This window comes from Herpailurus yagouaroundi, unplaced genomic scaffold, assembly GCF_014898765.1.
Source record: "Herpailurus yagouaroundi ecotype Mexico unplaced genomic scaffold, PumYag 181, whole genome shotgun sequence".
Taxonomy (NCBI): Eukaryota; Metazoa; Chordata; class Mammalia; order Carnivora; family Felidae; genus Herpailurus; species Herpailurus yagouaroundi.
Window position 1 is genome coordinate 9,786,360 of NW_024412412.1, and position 21,072 is coordinate 9,807,431.

Genomic DNA, 21,072 nt, shown 5'->3' on the forward strand with positions numbered 1-21,072 from the left:
GGGAGGGTGGGTGATGGGTTTTGAGGAGGGCACCTTTTGGGATGAGCACTGGGTGTTGTACAGAAACCAATTTGACAATAAATTTAATATACTGAAAAAAATATATTTAAAAAAATAAAATAAAATGTTGTCTAGGTAGTAACATAAATGTTATGCTGGAAGAAAGAAAAAATATGGGAAGCAAGAGAATATTAGGAATTATGCTATGATGGAGGCAGGTGATAGTGTGAAGAATAGGGATTCATTCATTACATTTCTGCTAAGTAACTAATGTACATGGTATTTGGTATTGTGTACTATGAGGATAACTGATAAGACTACAATATGGTTCTTCCATTAAAAAAAAAAACTGAAATGGGGCGCCTGTGTGGCTCAGTTGGTTGAGTGTCCGACTTCGGCTCAGGTCATGATCTCACAGCTCGTGAGTTCGAGCCCCGCGTCAGGCTCTGTGCTGACAGCTCAGAGTCCAGAGCCTGCTTCGGATTCTGTGCCTCCCTTTCTCTCTGCCCCAACCCACTCGCATTCTGTCTCTGTCTCTCTCAAAAATAAATAAACATTAAAAAATTTTAAAAAAATTAAGTAATTTACAGTTACTTGGAATTTTAAATGATTATTTGTTTTTCTTCAATCTAGGGTCTTACCAACACAACTGGTAAGTGAAAATTTGTTAGGTTAATTTATAAGTACTCATATATATGCACATGTAACTCTACTTCAGTAAAAATTCCATTCATAATTAGCATATTACAGAAATGAAGAAGGAATTCGAAGTATTCCAAATCATTAAAATATATCTAAATAAAGACGTGAAATAAAAACAAGGATCTAGGGGCACCTAGGTGGCTCGGTCGGTTCAGTGTCCGACTTTGGCTCAGGCCATGTTCTCACAGTTTGTGGGTTTGAGCCCACCGTTGGGGTCTGTGCTGACAGCTCAGAGCCTGGAGCCTACTTCCGATTCTGTGTCTCCCTCTCTCTCTGACCCTCCCCTGCTCACGCTCTATCTCTGTCTCTCAAAAATAAATAAACATTTAAAAGTTTAAAAAATCTCTTTAAAAACAAGGATCTAGACATTTATAGAAGAGGGAGAGTTAAAAATATCAGCAGACATTTTTTGACAGCCTGGATGAGAAGAGAACACAAAGGCTTGTGTGAAGGTCGCTGACTCATGACAAGAAAAGCATCTCATTTTCACTACAGTTTTCTTAACATTAATCTTAGTGAGTTTTCATGCCAGATGCTTAATATACATTTTCCATTTGGTAAATCAACACTATTTTCTTGCAATGAGTTTTCTACAATTTTTCACAGTTTTTGATAGCTACACAGCACATATAAAATGATCTATCCTTACTACACAAAATAGTCTAAAACGAGATTTAACTGACTTTATATAAATTCAGTTAAATGAATCTCTGTGGAGGATGGTGCCATATGTCAAAATAAAACAAGCTTGGCCAAAAAATATATGAAATAATAGCTAGTTTATTATAATTCCTTTATGTCAATCATGCTGTTTTACATATACTTCTTCAATTAACTCTGATTTCTACTCTATAAAATAAGCACAATTATTAACCCCATTTTTCAGGAATCTGAGTATCTATGAGATACTATAAGATACTAGGAATCTGAGTGTCTATGAGAAACTATAGCTAAAAAAAAAAAAGAGAGAGAGAGAGAGAGTAACAAAGAATTGGTTTGATCCTGTCATTCAGCCTGCACTGTAATCTCCCAATAAGTTTTTAAATAAGACTGAGGAGAGTACAAGTGAGATCACAGATGCTGCCTCATTCCCTCTGAGTAAAGGTCACATATATATAATCCTCAAAAAAAAACTTTGAAAGGACTCAATTATTTCACAATATACTTTAAAAAAAAAAAAGTCCTAGCCATAACAGACAACAAAAAGAAATAAAAGTAAGCCAAATCAGTAAGGAAAAAGTAAAACTTTCACTAACTGCAGATGACATTAGACTATATGTAGAAAATCCAAAAGACTCCATCAAAAACCTGCTAGAACTGATAAACAAAGTCAGTAAATGCCGCACAATACAATTAACAGAAATCTGTTGCATTTCTATACACCAATAATTTAGCAACAGAAATAGAAATTAAGGAATAAATCTCATTTACAGTTGCACCAAACCAAGATACCTACGAATAAACCTAACCAAAGAGGTGAAAGTTCTGTTCTCTGAAAACTAGAAAACACTGATGAAAGAAATCTGAAGATGATGCAACAAAATGGCATAACATTCCATTCTCATGGATTGGAAGAACAAATACTGTTAAAATATCTATACTACCCAAAGCAATCGACACATCTGATTCAATCCCTATGAAAATCCTAAAAGCATTTTCACAGAGCTGAAACAAACCATCTTAAATTTATATGGAATTGCAAAACACCCTGAATAGCAAAAGAAAAGCAAATCTGGAGGCATCAAAATTTCAGACTTCAGGGTTACATTACAAAACTATGGTAATCAAAACAGTATGATACTGGCAAAAAGTAGGCACATAGACCATATAAAAGAATAGAAAACCCAGAAATGAACCCAAAACTATGCAGTGAATTAATCTTCAACAAAGCATGAAAGAATATCCAATAGAATAAGGACAGTGTCTTCACTAGTGTTCGGAAAACTGGATAGCAAACATGCAAAAGAATGAAACTGGACCACTTTGTTATGCAGTTCACAAAGATAAGTTCAAAATGGATAAATATCTATATATGAGACCTGAAACCATAAAAATACTAGAAGATAATAAAGGCAGTAACTTCTTTCACATTGGCCATAGCAACTCTTTTCTGGATATGTTTCCAGAGGCAAGATAAAAAATGAAAAGCAAAAATATACTCTTGGGACTACACCAAAGTAATATTTCTGTACAGAGATGGAAAAAATCAACAAAACTACAAGGCAACCTACAGAATGGGAGAAGATACTGCAAAATGACATATTTGATAAAGGATTAGCATGAAAAATATATAAAGAACTTAAAAATTAAAAAAAAAGAATAATCCAATTAAAAATGGGCAGAAGACATGAACAGGCATTTCTTTAAAGATAACCAGATGGCCAACAGACACATGTAAAGATGCTCAACATCACTCACCGTCAGGGAAATGCATATCAGAACTACAATGAGATATTACTTCACACTTGTCAGAATGGCTAAAATCAATAACCCAAGAAACTTCAGTTGTTGACTAAGATGTGGAGGAAAAGGAAACTTCTTGCACTGTTGGTTGGAATGCAAACCAGTGCAGCCACTGGCAAACAATATGGAGTTCCCTCAAAAAGTGAAACATGGAACTACTCTGTAATCCAGGTATCAGACTACTGGGTATTTACCCAAATAATGCAAAAATCCTAATTCAAACGGAAGCATGCACCCTGATGTTTATAGCAGCATTATCAACAATAGCCAAAATATGGAAACAGCCCAAGTGTCCACCAAATGATGAATAGATAAAAGCGGCGCGCACGCGCGCGCGCGCGCGCACACACACACACACACACACACACACACACACACACCCTGGAATATTACTAAGCAATAAAAAAGAATGGAATATTGCCATTTGCAATGACATGGATGGAACTATTGAGTATAAGGCTAAGTGAAGTAAGTCTGTCAGAGAAAGACAAATAACATGATTTCACTCAGATGTGGAATTAAAGACACAAAACAAAGGAGCAAAGGGTAAAAAGAGAGGGAGAGAGAGAGAGGGAGAGAGAGAGAAAGAGAGAGAGAGAGACACTAAGAAACAGACTCTTCATTATAGAGAACAAACTGGTGGGCTACCAGAGGGAAGGTTGGTGAAGAGACTGGCTAAATCAGTGATGGGGATTAAGGAGTGCACTTGTAGTGATGAGCACGGGGTTATGTATGGAAGGGTTCAGTCACTACATTGTACACCTGCAACCAGTGTAACAGTCTATATTAATTGTAATTAATATAAAAACTTAAAAAGTACAATATGTATTCTGTAAAGTATTGAGATAAGGTGACATTTTTCACCTCAAATTCATATCTGTCATTAGATTAAAATTAAAACCAAGCTTACTTTTTAAAAAATAGGGTGACTGTAGAGTCAACATTTGAATGGAAAATGTGTGCATCTAATCACAAGATGTAATAAGTCTTACAAATTCCAATATCTATTTGTACTCCCAAAAAACCATTTATAATATTTATTTAAGAGAATTTCTTCCTAATATATTCAAAGTTTCTTTTGAAATAGTATACTTTTTATAATTATGGTTTCGGTCTATTTAGAGGCCTTTTGCATGACATAGTTCCTTTTATATGCTCAACCTAAATTACTTAATAAGTAAACAATATACTGAAAACAAACTCTGCCTTAGTATCGGCATCATATATTAATTTCAAATCATAATAGATATGCAATAGCAAGGTATAGTGGACAGTATACTACAGGCTTTTAGAGAAGTTTCTGTTGCCAACACATTCCTTTTTAAATGCAACAGTGTGAAGGTCATTTTTTGATAAATATAACATTTTGTGTCCTTTTGTTGCAACAGGGTTCATTCATAAAGGCAGTACAATGTCCACTAACTTTCTTTTCTTTGTTTTTATTGCTTCACTTTGCATTCTGGTGCAGTAGGTGAAAGCAATTGAGGTTTCAACATATAAAAAATATTGATGACATGCTCTCACTAGTGTCTCAGGAATGGTTAACAATGTAAATTATATTAAAAATCAAAAGTAAAAAGAATAAGTATATTTTCAGACTAATAGCAGAAAAAAGTAGAAAGTCATCATGGGGCACCTGGGTGGCTTAGTAGGTTCAATGTCTGACTCTTGATTTCTGCTCAAGTCATGATCACAGTCATGGGACAGAGCCCTGAGTCAGGCTCTGTGTTGACAGCGTGGAGCCTGCTTGGGATTCTCTCTCTCTTTCCTTTCCTCTCTCCCCCTCCCCAACTCTTTCTTTCTCTCTCTGTCTCTCAAAATAGATAAATAAACTTAAAAAAAAGAGACTCATCAAAGCATACTCATCATAAGCTCAATGTTGTATGTATGTGTATATATGTATATATATATATATATATATATATGTACATAGTCTAAAGACTATAGACTATAGTCCATATAGACTATGTACATATATATATATAGTCTATAGACTATGTACATATATATACATATATAGTATATGTACATATACATACATATACATATATGTACATATGTACATATACATACACATATACATATATAGACTATACATACATATACATACATATACATATATGTATACAGTCTATATACATATATAGACTATGTACATATATATAGTCTATAGACTATGTACATATATATACATATATATACATATATAGTCTATATATACATATATATATACATATATAGTCTAAAGAATATATATATATGTGTGTGTGTGTATATATATATATATATATATAGTCTAAAGAAGACATCATGGAAAACAATCACTGAACAAAAAGGTGATATTGAATGATTATCTGAAACTGTGTATGAATGTAAAAATATTTCACATTGGAAAGTGAGAGCTTGAGTGATGTTTTAACCTGCTGTAGCTTAGATGTAGCATGCAATGCACCAAGCCCTTTCTCATCTATACTTACTCTTGTATTCTGAGATCATTTTGCTTTTTCCCTGGCTAGGATCTATTATATTCTTACTTAAATTTTGTATTTCTCTCCCATGCCACTGTTACAACTGCATTTAATAATAATTGTACAAGTATTTGTTTCATATTTATTTCCTCTGCTAGGATAACTGCTTATTGTGAACAAGGACCATGTTTCTAGTTTGTAACTGTGTCCCTGTTACTTGACACATAATAGATAATACGTATTTGTTGTACTGAGTATCTAAGCAAAGAGATATATAGAATCACAAGTAGCCAAAAAAATTTAAAGTCATATAGGCAAATAGGTTATAAGACGAGCAGTAAAAGAACACAACGAAAAAAAAGTTAAATATTCATATATTCTCCCCTTGCCAATTGTGATTCAACATATGTAAATTGACATTAGAGAAACACATGCTAAAATTTTAGTAATCTAGAGAAGTGAAAAAATATTTTTGAATTAGATATTTCTAAGGACGCTAAATCTCAACTGCTGTTCTAGTAAACAGTAATGATTGCCATGAGAAATCTTCCATTTATATCCATGAATAGAAAACACTCCAGAGTTCATGATTACCTTTGAGATTCTGATCAAAGCTTTAGATCCCCTCCAGCAGAAGAAAACACAGACATACAAAAAAACACGGATGCACAGCCATTATATTTCGCCATCTGGGATAGGTCATGAACTGACTCAGTGATGGGTTCCAACTTAAAGCTCTAATTTAAGACTGAAAGAAAATACTTTCAAACTGTTTAAAATGATTGTAACTGTAGTATACAAGGCAAAGCAATTGATCTATATGTTTCCTTATGTTTAAAGACTTTACTGAATCACAGTGTTTGACTCTTGATTTGATGACAGTCTCTTTGATTCATTTAACCTTCCACAGACCCAATTTTACATCCCCTTGAACTATTTTTAGGTGTCAATAATAATCTGTGTAGATTGAATCAGAACTATTTCCCACAAATAGTACACTGGTGATTTGGGTATTCTCAAGTTAAATTACAAGTATGTTCGAAGCTAAAGTGAGTTTTAAATGGGCCTTGTAGTTGTTGTTTAAAGACAGATCCTTAAACAAGTGCCCTGGGTATAATAACAATAACGTCACCTCAGTGCACGGCAGGCCTCTCTTCCATGGAGCATAAAATGCCTCACATATGCCATCAAAGCTAGGAAGGTGTAAACAACTTTCCACTTGGTGAGGATGCCACTCTACTGTGGAGAGATCATCTCTTCCATAATAAAATCCTCAGAGGATGAGATTAAAGAGAGTAGAGAGGGAAAAATAGTTTCTGTATGAGGACTTTTCCATCTAAGAATGATCAAAGAGATCACTTTTTAGTATGGAGCGAATACTTAATTAGCTCAAAATTAGACATGCATATGAAACGGGGGAAAACTCTGCTTTAAATCCACAAAAAGTTTTTCTCTCTCCCACTTTTTTTTTTTTTTTTTTTTTGGAAGAAGGAAGCTCCAGAGTGGTAAATGTTTTAAGACTATTTTTATGAGATTTTTATGAGATTATTTTCAAACAACTGCACATATCTATATCTATATCTATATCTATATCTATATCTATATCTATATCTATCTTGACACACATTTCCATACTTAATTTCATCATCTGTGGAATGAGGGTAACAACGGTGCCTTTCTCATCACTTCTATGAGGAATGAATGAACCACTAACCACCCTTTCTGTCATGTACTGACATCTCAGTTTAAATTCAACTAAGATGAATTCCAGTATTAATATATGTAATTATGCAATATTATTAAAATGTGAGTATTGACATTACAGTATAACTTATTGCTTGCACTTTACAGAAGCTATTTAAACTTACTGATAATTGTGTAAATCCTTTGGAAGCAATTGTATGAAGTATTTATGATTTACTGCCAATTATTTATAACCTGTTTTTATTTAATAGGTATACTGTATGTCATGTCAATTTATAAAATTAATTTTCAAAATGTATTAATTTTATATAGAATGTTTTACAAACTGGGTTAGAGATTTTGTAATTATAAAGAGAAAACCTTTTTTTTTAAAATTTTGAATGAAGACTGAAATTAGACCAAACATGATGTTTTATCATACAGAAAATCCAGAATGGTCATTCATGCACTTACATTCTCAAAGGTAATTAGCTTTTGGTGGTATTGTTTTGGAATTCACAAACTTAAAAAAAAATAGATTCTGCTATAAATTAGGTATTTTCAATGAGAGAAAATTAACTTTTTTTTTCTCTCTCTTGGCAACAGTACCTTACAAAGCAGTGCCAAATGAGGCACAAAAATCCCTAGGTATCTTAAAGAGAAGAAAAAATTATGTAGGTAAACAGATAAATCTTTAGAACATTTGTCTTTACGGGAGAAACTCCTGCTGCTGGTCTCTAATCTGCAGGGCATTAATCTTCTCTAAATTGCCAATGGTGTCCCACAGCTCAATGATAAATAGAAATCACTGGAAGAAATAGCATTGTTCCACAGAGAACTTCCAGACAGACATGGGATTTTAAGGAAAATACATACACAAAAGTGATTATTTTCTATGATGGCATACTTTCCCTTATGTCTTCATGCAAAGTTATCTTCTCAACTGAAAAAAAAAAAAACTTCAAATAAGCCATTAGGTAAAAATGTACACTAACATGATTGTTTATTATTTAAACAAACAAGTATGATTCCTCATAAGACTCCTTCTTCATACATAATACGTGATTTATCACCAAATACTGTTTTTTTTTTAATTTTCAAATCAGCCTTTAAAAATTGTGTTCTTGTTTGAAGTGGTAAGATTTACTTATTGTCTAACAGCTTTTTCAATGGGGGGAAGCAATTAAAAAACTTTCTTTTTATGAAATAATTTTGAGTGACAAATTTAATCACTTATTTTGTGTTATACTGTGAAGTGATTTTAAGACTTATTTCTCCTGTTTTCTTAAAAGTACAAAAATCCTTGGAGAGACATTTTAACATCTTTTAATCTCAACTTTTGCTATGGACACCCAAAATATTGCACAAGAGACAAGTAAAAGGTAGGATGAGGGAGTACATTGAAGTGGAGAAAGGAAAGAGAGGGGGACAAAGAGATAAATGGGGAGAGAGAGAGAGACAGAGAGAGAGAGAGAGAGAGAGAACAAGCACTAGTGTGAGCCAGCTGTATAGACTGTCTTACAAATGGCAACAATCCCTGAGGATATTACCACAGGCAACACCAATATTTTATACTACAAGTGGAAGAGAGAAATCTTGGTAGAAAGTATTAACTCTTCTTCTTGATGGTTGTCATTTTTCCCCCAGGACATATATATTGTGGCGTAGTTTCTCTTTCATCTTTTTGGTTATGGTTTTTAAACCAAGAATGTCAGCCTTATTATGTACTGCGGAGACTACTTCCTGAATGACCTCACGTACCTGTTTATGATTCTTTCTGTGACTGACCTTTGCAGCCAGATAATCCATAATGAGTTACCATTGGCAACAATCAAACTATAGACATTCATTTTGGGGGATAATATGTATCAATGCTTTTAAGTTACCTACAGTTACCTTTCTTTTAATGCAGACAGTTATACTTAAAAATAGTAGCTCTGTGGTATAGAGGGTGGAGTTGTACACATTTTCAGGAGTCTTGTTTTATGCAAGTTTTTACATTGGTTATATTGTTTCTTTATGCAAGTATGTATGAGTGAGACTGATGGAGAGAAAGAGGAAGAAACACAAGGAGGGAAGGTGAGAGGGAAAGGGAGAGTGAGGAAGAAAAAGAAAGAGAGTAAGAGACCAAAAGAGAAGGTGGTAGCACCAAGAAATACCATGCCAGGGACACCTGGGTGGCTCAGTAAAGCATCCGACTTCGGCTCCGGTCATGATCTCATGGTTCATGAATTCGGGCTCTGTGCTTACAGCTAGGAGCCTAGAGCCTACTTCGAATTCTCTCTCTCCCTTTCTCTCTCTGCCCCTCCCCCACTCATGTTCTGTCTCTTTCTCTCTCAAAAATGAATAAACATTAAAAAAAAAGTCCTTTAAGAAATATGTGCCAATGTCTAGTATCTAAAATCACATTTACATTTGTCAGTGCCCTCCATTGAAGCCAAAGAATGATGTGAAACACACCTGTAGCTGAACAAGTTGGGTTTACTGTTTCTTGTCGCAAGAGAAATTACACCCCATACAAACTATATGGTGTCCAGTAAAAGTGTGTTTAGAATAACTTGTTATAGAATTTGAGCCTGTATTAGATAATTTTACAAATGATTTCACAAAGTGGAACTGTACTTTGTCAGGAAGCAGAGAATAATGTATGATTTGATATCGTAACAATTCTTGTCTGGAAAAAAGACCAGACCTAGAAAATAACATTATACTTGGTAAAGAAGCATCAATCATTCATATTATCTAGGTTTGGTCACTTTTGTTATTTGTATAGTTTTCATGTTTTTTCTGGTATTAAACATGATTTACAGAATGTCCTCTCCTTCACAGTTGCAGAGAACCTTGATGTTCTACAAAATGTTTGATATTGAATAAAAGAGCAGGAAGACCTAGCTATGAGTACCATGTCAGCTCATGGCAAAACCTAGTCTGGGATGATACCAGGAAAAGGCTTGGATTTCAGGGGTTACTCCTCTGTTTTTCACATTTAAGATGTATTAACTGAATACCCATCACAGAAAATGAGATATAGTAGGCTAAAAATTAACACTACAGAGAGAACATAAAAAATGAAGAAAAATATTGATAAACTTATCAAATTTATATTCTCATCCTACTTTAGAGTAAATAGAACAAGGGGCGCATGGGTGGCTCAGTCCATTAAGCATCCCACTTCGGCTCAGGTCACGATCTCGCGGTCCGTGAGTTCGAGCCCCGCATCAGGCTCTGGGCTGATGGCTCAGAGCCTGGAGCCTGCTTCCAATTCTGTGTCTCCCTCTCTCTCTGCCCCTCCCCCGTTCATGCTCTGTCTCTCTCTGTCCCAAAAATAAATAAACGTTAAAAAAAATTAAAAAAATAGAACATATTATCACACTGTTTTTTTAATTTATCTTATTAAATTATTAATTATCTTATTATAATTATCTTATTATCTTAGATAATCAAGCTCAGTTCAATTTTCATTAAAGACCCTAACATTTAATTTAACATAAGTCCTTAGAATACCAACCAATACCCCCCAAAGCCTCAATTATAATCATTTTCAAATAAATTGTATCTTAAAATATATATACTTAGTCATAGTAAGTTTGATATTAATTTTAAAATTAATACTTTCATACACGAAAATTGTCACACATTTTAGAGAGCTGAGTTACAAGAATCATCATGTAGTCAGGTTGATTTAATGGGTCTATAGAACTGGGTGCCCTTCCAAAAATTACTAAAGTAAAACAATTAGCCTTTGTTAATTCATCCTTGATAGTAACTTTTCATATTTTGTAAGAAAAATGTCTTAAAACTATGTGATGTTTGAAGGTCACATTCCATAAATATAAAATGTTTCCATTATATTTCAAGTGGAATATAAAAAATTGGATCTACTCTTAGACATCCTGGGTTGATACATTATTTCAGTGGATATCCTTTAGAAAATAATTTAACATTCTATATCTGCTTTTTCAAATTAAAAAAAAAAAGTTGACAAAAATAATCCTTTCATTTGAATTAGCTTTTATAGATATTAACTGAGATAAACCATATTTTGGACCGCATTTATGATGTTCTATTTTCTGTAAGTCTCTGTTAACAAACCTCTATCATCATAAAATCTTTGAACTCTTGAAGTAAAGGAGTATATATATGGCATACACATTTAGTGTTAAATCAATGCTTATTGATTAAATGAATAAATATTTTGAAAGCTATTTTACAAATAACAAAACAAATATTTTGTTTTTATTATTGAATTAAATGGCTTACTAGATAAAAGAGAAAATTGCAGCGTTTTTATTATTTAAGCATGGAAACAATTTTTTTTCTCTAAACTTCAGTTAACCAACATGAGATTAAACCAGAAACTTTTATTTTATTTCCAAATAACACTACATATAAAATGGCACTATGTCGTCTACACCAGCTCAATGGAGTCAAAGGAAATACAAACCCTTAAAATCTGCATAGACTAAATATCTGATTCTATTTTAAGATGACAGTATAAAAGGAAGGAATTTTCACTCTCTACACTTCAAACAACAACACTGAAGAGAATATTAACGTTGAGAAATGTTATCAGCACCAGACTTCAAAAGAATGGAATAAAGAAATGAGTGAATAAGGAATTTTAACAAAGGAAGATCAACAGATATGTTAGATAAAAGAGAGGCATCAAAGAGTAAAATAAATAAATAAATAAATAAAAATAAAAGATAGATAAAGTTTAGGAGAGAGAGAATGGAAAACACAAGATATGAAGAGAGAATATCTGATAATTTACTAAAACACATGGAAAACACTGTGTTCTGTAATTATAGACTCTATGAATGCAAAGGTAGTAAGTACTATAGAAATAATAGCTATGACATTATAATGCTATTGTAACATTATGATAAAAGCACTTAAAAGCATAGACAAAGGAAAACACTAAAATCACCCCCAAATCAAATAAAAAATAGACTAACAGTCAATATCTTTAAAATAATTGAATCCAGAAGACAATGGATACAGAATTTAGATTTTGGCATTAAGTAGAGTACTTATAAACATAATGGTGAAAGACTTAATGCTTTTTGTGACTATTAGGAAAAACTGAGGATGTCCCCTCTCACTACTTCTGTTCAGCACTGTACTGGAGGTCCTAGGTAGTGAAATAATATAAGAAACAAAAATGGTATCCAGATTGGAAAAGGAGAAGTAAATTTGTCTTTATTCAAAATTTTATATTGTCTATATAGAAAAACATGATATATTTATTTTAAAAGGCTACTAGAAATAATAAGTTCAGTAAGGAATCTGTATAAAAGATCAATGTACAGAAATAAAAATAAAAAAAAAACAGATCAGTATCTCACATGACTATAGATTAGATTTAAAAATCCTCCACAAAATATTAGCAAACCTATTCAAAACAAAAGTCTTAAAAGAATTATACTCCGAAACCAAGCAGGATTTATCTAAAACATGTAACATTGGTTCAACATTTGAAAAGCAATCAATGCAATCTATCACCTGAACAGACAAAAAAAATATATATATATATATATATATATCACATGATCACATTGACAGATGCAGAAAAAGCATTTTTAAAAATCCATGACTCACTCATTCATAATAAAAACTCTCAGAGGAATAAAGAGAACTTTCTCAATCTAATAAAGATTGCAAAAGTCCTATAAGTAACAACTTGACACTTTCTCACCAAGGTCAGCAACAAGACAAAATATGGAAAGAACAAGACAAGCATGTCCCCTATCAACCCTCTGGTTAAAAAATAATACAAGAACATCTGTAAAGAAAGGCTGATCTGAAACAATGTCCCAAATATAATTTACTATCCATTTCTTTATTAACCCTTCCTGTGTAGAATTTCTGATATCATCCCTGCCTTTGCTATCACTGAATTTGATTTCCAGATAGGTCAACGGATAGAAAGTGCTAAATTTTCTTCACAGTAGATAATTGGGAGTTTAAAAGTAAGACTTGTAATCAGGAAAAAAAAAAGTGTAGGAAAACCTTATTTTAAAAACACAGTTCATTGCACTGAAGGTAACAAGATACTTAGGAATAAACCTAATCAAAGGGTGAAAGATCTGTTCTCTGAACATTATAAAACACCAGTGGAAGAAATTGAAGACCACACAAAGAAATGGAAAGACATGGCACGCACATAGATTGGAATAGCAAATTTTGTTACAGTGTCTACACCATCTGAAATAATCTACACATATAATGCAATCCTTATCAAAATACCAACAACATTTTTCACAGAACTAGAAAAAAATAATCCTAGAATTTGTAAGGAACCACAAAAAAAAATTCAAATAGCCAAAGCAACCTTGAATAAACAAACCAAAGCTGGAGGCATCAGAATTCCATACTTCAAGTTATACTACAAAGCTATAGTAATCAAAACAGTTTGGTATGGGCACAAATATAGCACACAGATCAACAGAATAGAAAAAAAAAATCCAGAAATGAACCCAAATAATATGGTCAACAATTTGACAAGGCTGGAAAAATATCCAATGGGAAAAAGACAGTCTCCAACAAATGGTGCTGGAAAAACTGGACCACAATATGCAAAAGAATAAAACTGGACCACTGTATTACACCATACACAAAAATAAATTCAAAACAGATTAAAGGCCTAAATCTGATCCCTGAAACCATAAAAATCCTATAAGAGAATAGAGGCAGTAATATCTTTGACAATGGCTGTAGCAACATTTTTCTAGATATGTCTCCTAAGGCAAGAAAAATAAAAACAAAAAATAAACTATTGAGACTACATCCAAATAAAAACATTCTGCACAGCAAAGGAAGTAATCAAAATTAAAAGGCAACCTATGGAATGGAAGAAGATACTTGCAAATGACATATCTGATAAAGGATTAGCGCCTAAAATATATAAAGAACTTATTATACTCAACACCCAGAAACAAACCATCCAATTAAACAATGGGCAGGAGACATGAACAGACATTCTTCAAAAGAAGACATCCAGATGGCCAACAAAAATATGAAAGGATGCTCAGCAGCACTCATCATCAGGGAAATATAAATCAGAACTACAATGACACATCACTTCATACCTGTCTGAATGGCTAAAATCAGCAACACCAGAAATAACATGTGTTGACTAGGGTGTAGAGAAAGGGGAACCCTCATGCACTATTGATTGGAATGCAAAGTGGTACAGTGACTGTGGCAAACAGTATGGTGGTTCCTCAAAATGTCGGACATGGAACTACCCTATGGTCTAACAATGACATTGTTAGGTACCTACCCAATGAATACAAAAACTCTCACTCAAAGGGATACATTCATCCTGATGTTTATAGCATAATTATCTACAATAGCCTAACTATGGAAACAGCCCAAGTGTCCAGTGTGCACCAACTGATGAATGGACAAAGAAAAAGTGATATATTGGGGTGCCTGGGTGGCTCAGTTGGTTAAGCGTCTAACTTTGTCTCAGGTCGTGATCTCACAGTTCATGGGTTACAGCCCCGCGTCAGGCTCTGTGCTGATAGTGCAGAGCCTGGAGCCTGTAGCCTGTTTCAGATTCTGTGTCTCCCTCTCTCTCTGCCCCTCTCCCACTTGTGCTCTATGTGTCTCTCTCAAAAATAAACATTGATTTTTTTTTAAAAAAAGAAGTGATATACCAATATTATTCAGCCATAAAACAATGAAATCCTGTCATTTGAAATGAGATGGATGGAGCTAGAGAGTATAATGCTAAGTGAAATAAGTCAGAGAAGACAAATACTGTATTATTTAATTCATATGTAGAATATAAGAAACTAATGAAACTAATGAACAAAGGAAAAAAATGGAGAGAAACAGAGAAATAGAGAGAGAGAGACAGAGAGAGAGACAGAGCACGAGCACCGCACCAAAAAACACACCCTTAAGTACAGAGAACAAACTGATGGTTTCCAAAGGGGAGGTGGTGGGGGGATGGGGAAAATAGGTGATGTGGATTAAGGGTATACCTGAAACTAATATAACACTGTGTATTAACTAACTGGAGCTTAAAAACTTAAAATGTGAAAAAATAAAGTACCATATGTATTTGATAAAGTATTGATGAGGATTTCATTAAATGGGTAGATTATTTCAGATAGTGTAGACATTTTAACAATATTTGCTATTCCAATCCATGAGCATGGAATCTTTCCATTTATTTTTCGTGATCTTCAATTTATTTCATTGGCGTTTTATAATTTTCAGAAAACAGATCTTTCACCCTTTGATTAGGTTTATTCTTAGGTATCTTGTTATTTTTGTTGCAATGAACTACAGTTACTGCTGTGATGAGCATCAGGTGATGTATGGAATTGTTGAATCACTGTATTATACACCTGAAACTAATATAGCACTGCATATTAGCTGTAATGGCATTAAAATAAAACTTAAAAAAAAGAAAATTAAATCAAATTATAGTTCATTTACTAGATAATTTGAGATTTATGTTGGCTTCTGGAGAAGGTAGGTAATGGCCCTATTCGCAAAGAGGCAATATTAAGAGTATTTAATTTATGGTAGGATGATGGTTAATTTTATGTGCCAACTTCACTGGCCATGGGGTGCCAGATTAAAAATTATTTCTGGGTGTGTCTGTGATGGTGTTTCCACATGAGGTTAGCATTTGAATCAGCGGACTCAATAAAGTGAATTTCCTTTCCCAATATTGATGGGCACTGGCAATCTATTGGGGGCTTTAATAAAAGAAAACGATGAGGGAAGAGGAATTTGCCATTTTTTGCTTTCTGCCTGTCTGCTTGTGTTGCAACATCTCAAGTCATCTTCTACCCTGGGACTGGGATGTAAACCATTAGCTCCCTTGGTTCATAAGCATTTAGACTGACACTGAGTTGCATCAGGGGCCTTTCTGGGCCTCCAGCTTGCAGATGGCAGACTGAGGCTTCTCAGCCTCTATAAGCATGTAAGCCAATTTCTCATAATCCTTCCCATTACTCTCCTTCATCTGTCTTACTCTCTCCCATTTCCCTGGAGAACTCTAATACAGGTAGTTTCACAAAAAGGGGTTATGGGGGTGGGTGACATTATGATCAAATTTGTCAAGATAGGTTCTTAGAAGAGAGGAGATAATCAGAACTTCTATGTTCTCTAATTAGTCACGAGATGGTTTTCCTCAATCATTGTCCTTGCTCTTACTTTTAAGAGTTGAGATTTTCTAATAAGGCTCCTAAGGTTTTATATCCCTTCTATTTTAATTCCCAAATCAATGTTATTTTGAATGTTAAACAATATATTCCTATTGAGTGACCAGGTAATAGGCTCCTGGTGCTGTCAGTCTTGACATAACCAAAAAATTTCCCAAACAAACAAACAAACAAACAAACAAAAAAGAGAGAGAATTTGAGCCTTAAAAATAAAACTGAAGTAGCAAAATACAATGTAACAGCAAAGGACATGTTGAGGTTTTAACCAATACTACATAAATTTAGATAAGATTAAAATACTGTGAAGAAGTGATTAGGACTTAATAGAAGGTCAAGTGATAAAATGTACACACACACAAACATTCACACCTGAATTTAATTTAATTAAAACAAAAATTTCAAATTAGTGTTTTTGAGGGCACCATGAGCTAGTTTCTACTCTTTAGATTCTTTTCCTTGATCTTCCTCTTATAAACGATAGAATATCTGAATTTTCAGACATTAAAAATGTATCCGGGACTTTTAACTTGTCTATTTTAAACCTTAAATACAGTATTAGCTTATTTTTAAATAAAAAATATTTCAGAGAATGTAGAGCTTGTGATGGTACTACATGAAATTTTCTTTAGAAGACTTTAAAAGGAGACACATCGTCTTCAAAGACTGTGTTGATTTCAGAGAGAAATGAGACAGAAACATTGAACCTACAGTTTCAGGTCTGAAGACAGTCCAATGTTCACCCCTTTTATGAAATTTGTTCAGAAAAGCTTTTTGTATTGAGCTTATGTAACACTTCTGGGAAGAGCCAGGACCCAGGAAATGACTTGCTAACCTAGTAAATGTAGATAGTGGTCACCAGATAAAGTTTAATATTTATGGAAAACAAGTTGAGAATAAGTCTCATGATTTCAACTACTTGAAAAGATCAAGGCTTCTTGAAACTTTGAGGAATAACGTTGAAACATTAAACATCATTTTCAAACCTCAACCCTTATGATAATGTCAGTCAATCACAAAAAGGAATGAAAACATGTGCCAAAGAAACCGAGGCATATTAAAAGTAGAAAAGAAAGACAAAATAGTAAATCAACTTTACAAATATTTAAAATGTGAAATTATTGACCATATGTTAAGAAACAGAAAAACTATTAAAAAACAAACATTGATTAAACAATCCATTTCCCTCATTATATTGGATTTAGGCGTAATCTTTTTTTTCTTTTCGCATGCAATCTTAAGACAAATATAAATCAAATGTATAATGTGACAATAAAATGTCAAAAGAAAAAAGATGAACCTACACATTTTGTTTCTTTCACTTATCTCTGCTCATGGTGAGCCTTGGTTCATCATTCTTTCTTGGTATTGGTATCTCCCAAGGACCCCTTTCACCAAATAACTTTTCTTTCAGCCCAAGTTTGGAATCACAGACCAAACAAGGAAACTTGTGTAACACAGAACACAGGTTCCTGTCTTTCTACACAGTATTTGAAAAAATATATAAACTGAAACTCTAATAACAAGTTAGTTTTCAAAACTTTTAAATATTTGCTTCCGTTTAGGTAATGACTACATCACCCATAAAATTACATCTTGAAAAAAATAGATATATAGCCAGGAAATTTGACTATATGTTTTAAGCTCATTGTTTAAAGATGATGGACAATTTGTCATTCTGTCTGCAACAGTAACAACAAAACAAACAAACAAAATAGCCCTGTGAATCTACACACAGTTCTCAGGCAGACTAGCATGTCCTTCATGCTTTTACTCACCTCATCAATCTCCCGTCTTCTGAACTACTGATAAATTTGCAGTCACTTTTGCTACCTGTTTGTCCATTTTACCTATTTTTTTACATGATTTCTACAAAGAGCAAATGTTTTAGAGGTTCCTTGTTAATTAATTATATCCTGCCATTGGGAAACCTGTTGTAGCAAATAAAGTATAATTGATATACCTCACAGTGGCAGTCACTATTCTGATTTCTATAAAGACAGATTACTAGTTCTATCTGCACTCGGCTTAGCCATGTAAGGAAACCATCCAGTAATTTTTGGTAGCTGAATATTTTTTCACTCGACATTACGGTTTTGAGAGTGGTATATATTACTGCATATATAAAGAATTCATTCTCCCTTATTGACATTAATAAACATTGTATGTTACGTTGGGTTATTGTGAACTGTCATGGATACTGTAAAACATATATTTTGGTGGCACAGTGCTCATTTCTGTTGGGCGTATACCCAGAAATTGAATTGCTTAATCATTATACTATCTACATATTCAAGTTTAAGTAGGTACCACCAAATAGTTTCCCAAAGTGGTCACACGTACATAAACATTCACTAGTAATCCATGAAAATTCCAGGTATTCCATGTCCTTACCAACATTTGGTATTACCCGATCTTTTGGTTATACTCACTCTGGGGATAGAATGGTATCTCATTAGAGTTCCAATTTATATTTTCCCTATGAGTACAACTTTTGAGAAACATTTCATTTGTGGTCAGCCTTTACAACAGGCTCTTTTGAGAAGCACCTGTTTTCTTTTTTTAACTTTCTCATTTTTAAAAAAGCAACAATTTTACAAGAGAGTCCATTCTATCATTAATGGAGTGGAACTATTAGCATGTATAACTTTTATTGACCCCCAAGTACAGTGTGTGGAAAACAACTGCAAAAGAATATGTTAACTGAATGCTCAGAACAGCTCAATTTCTTTCTTGATCGTACAAGTAATAAAAGTATATAAAAGACAAGGCCTTTAATTGGAAAAGCTCAAAGCTGATGCTGCAGGACTGCTTCTATGATAAATACATGCTGGGAAATGGACACAAGACAGGATTGCCAGGCAAAATTAATGGTATTTGTGTCCCAGCTGAGTCATAAGTATTACAAGATTCTTGCCAATTATTTGAATTAGTTTGCCAATTATTTGAAAGATGGGAAAATCCATAACGTGATTAAACAGCATTTATGCTTTCCTTTCCTTTCCTCTCTATTCGACTCCCTTATTTCTATGCTTTGGATTTTACCATCAAGTTTTGTCTGAGAATAAAACTGGTTTATATCCAAAAATAGTAAATCAGTATTTCTTTTGGTGTGTGAACCAAATGTTTTGTGGCTTAATAGGAATCACTTAAAAATATACATAAAATATATTTTAAGCTAAACAACCCTTTTCATAAATAAGATTTTAGAACACTATTGTCATTATTAACTTATTTTGCAAATAAACAATAGGAAGTCTGTCATTTTTAAGCTAGTTCAATAGTGTATTCAATGCATATAGCATGTCTAGTTCATTTATTGTAATATATTCCCCGAGATTGAGATGCTCTTAGTACCTATCATTCTGTGCTAGGGCAAATCATTTTGCTCTCATATGAATTTCACTATAAAATAATAATGATGACTCCACAAATTACAGAGTACAGTTGACATATAGCCCATATGTTTTTAATCTACAAAAGGAAGTGAAGTATTCCTTGATCTGATAATCCATTTAGTAGGAATATATCATAAGAAAATTATCACGCGTGGGGATCTATTTACATGAATAATTATTTACCATATAAACTTAAAGTAGACATCTGTATCAAGAAATGTGTAATAGGGGCGCCTGGGTCAGTCGGTTGAGCGTCCAACTGCCGCTCAGGTCATGATCTTGCGGTCTGTGAGTTCGAGCACCGTCTTGGGCCCTGTGCTGACAGCTCAGAGCCTGAACCTGCTTGGATTCTGTGACTCCCTCTCTCTCTGCCCCTCCCCTTCTTGCACTCTGTCTCTGTATCTCACAAATAAACATCAAAAAATTAAAAAAGAAGAAGAAATGTGTAATAGCAGATAACTTATGTTGCATCCCATACCTGAAATATTGACTATTACTGATAATAATAGCATTTGAATATATGTTTAATATATTTAAGGAAAGAGGAATTTTTTTTTAATTAGGGGAAAAAAGGACATATAAGAATTGCTTTCTATTTGTTAAATTCATGATCTGTTAATGGAGGAAAATATATAAATTTATTAATGGCATGATCCATGTGCTGAGATTATTGATACCTATTTATTCATTGCATTTTTAAAAAACCTATTTCTAAAATAAGTAGGATATACTAAAATAAACAATATGAAAGAAAATACATAATTTCCTCCTGATGATTTTTTAATTTTGTGAAATTCTTAATTTACGTCTTCATTTCCCTTTCTTCCATGTCATAGTGCCACATCTAAACGTCATTAAAGCTTAAATACCCAATAGTTAACTGATGCTATCTACCATGAGCCACAAAATGAAACTATGCAGGACACTAGAGACAAAATAAGAATAGAAGAGAGTTCCTACCATTAAAGAAAACTTCTAGTTTATAAAAAAAGCATGTGATCAAATAATTCTATATCTAATTAAGTGGTTTAATAATATTGGCTAGTACCATGCATGTGTTATGTATATAATAATATTTGATGGCATCATGCATAACTTAGAAGCTATCAGTTTTGCTACATAAGCATAGTGAGACATATTTATAAATAAGAGATGATATTTGAAATGGTTCTT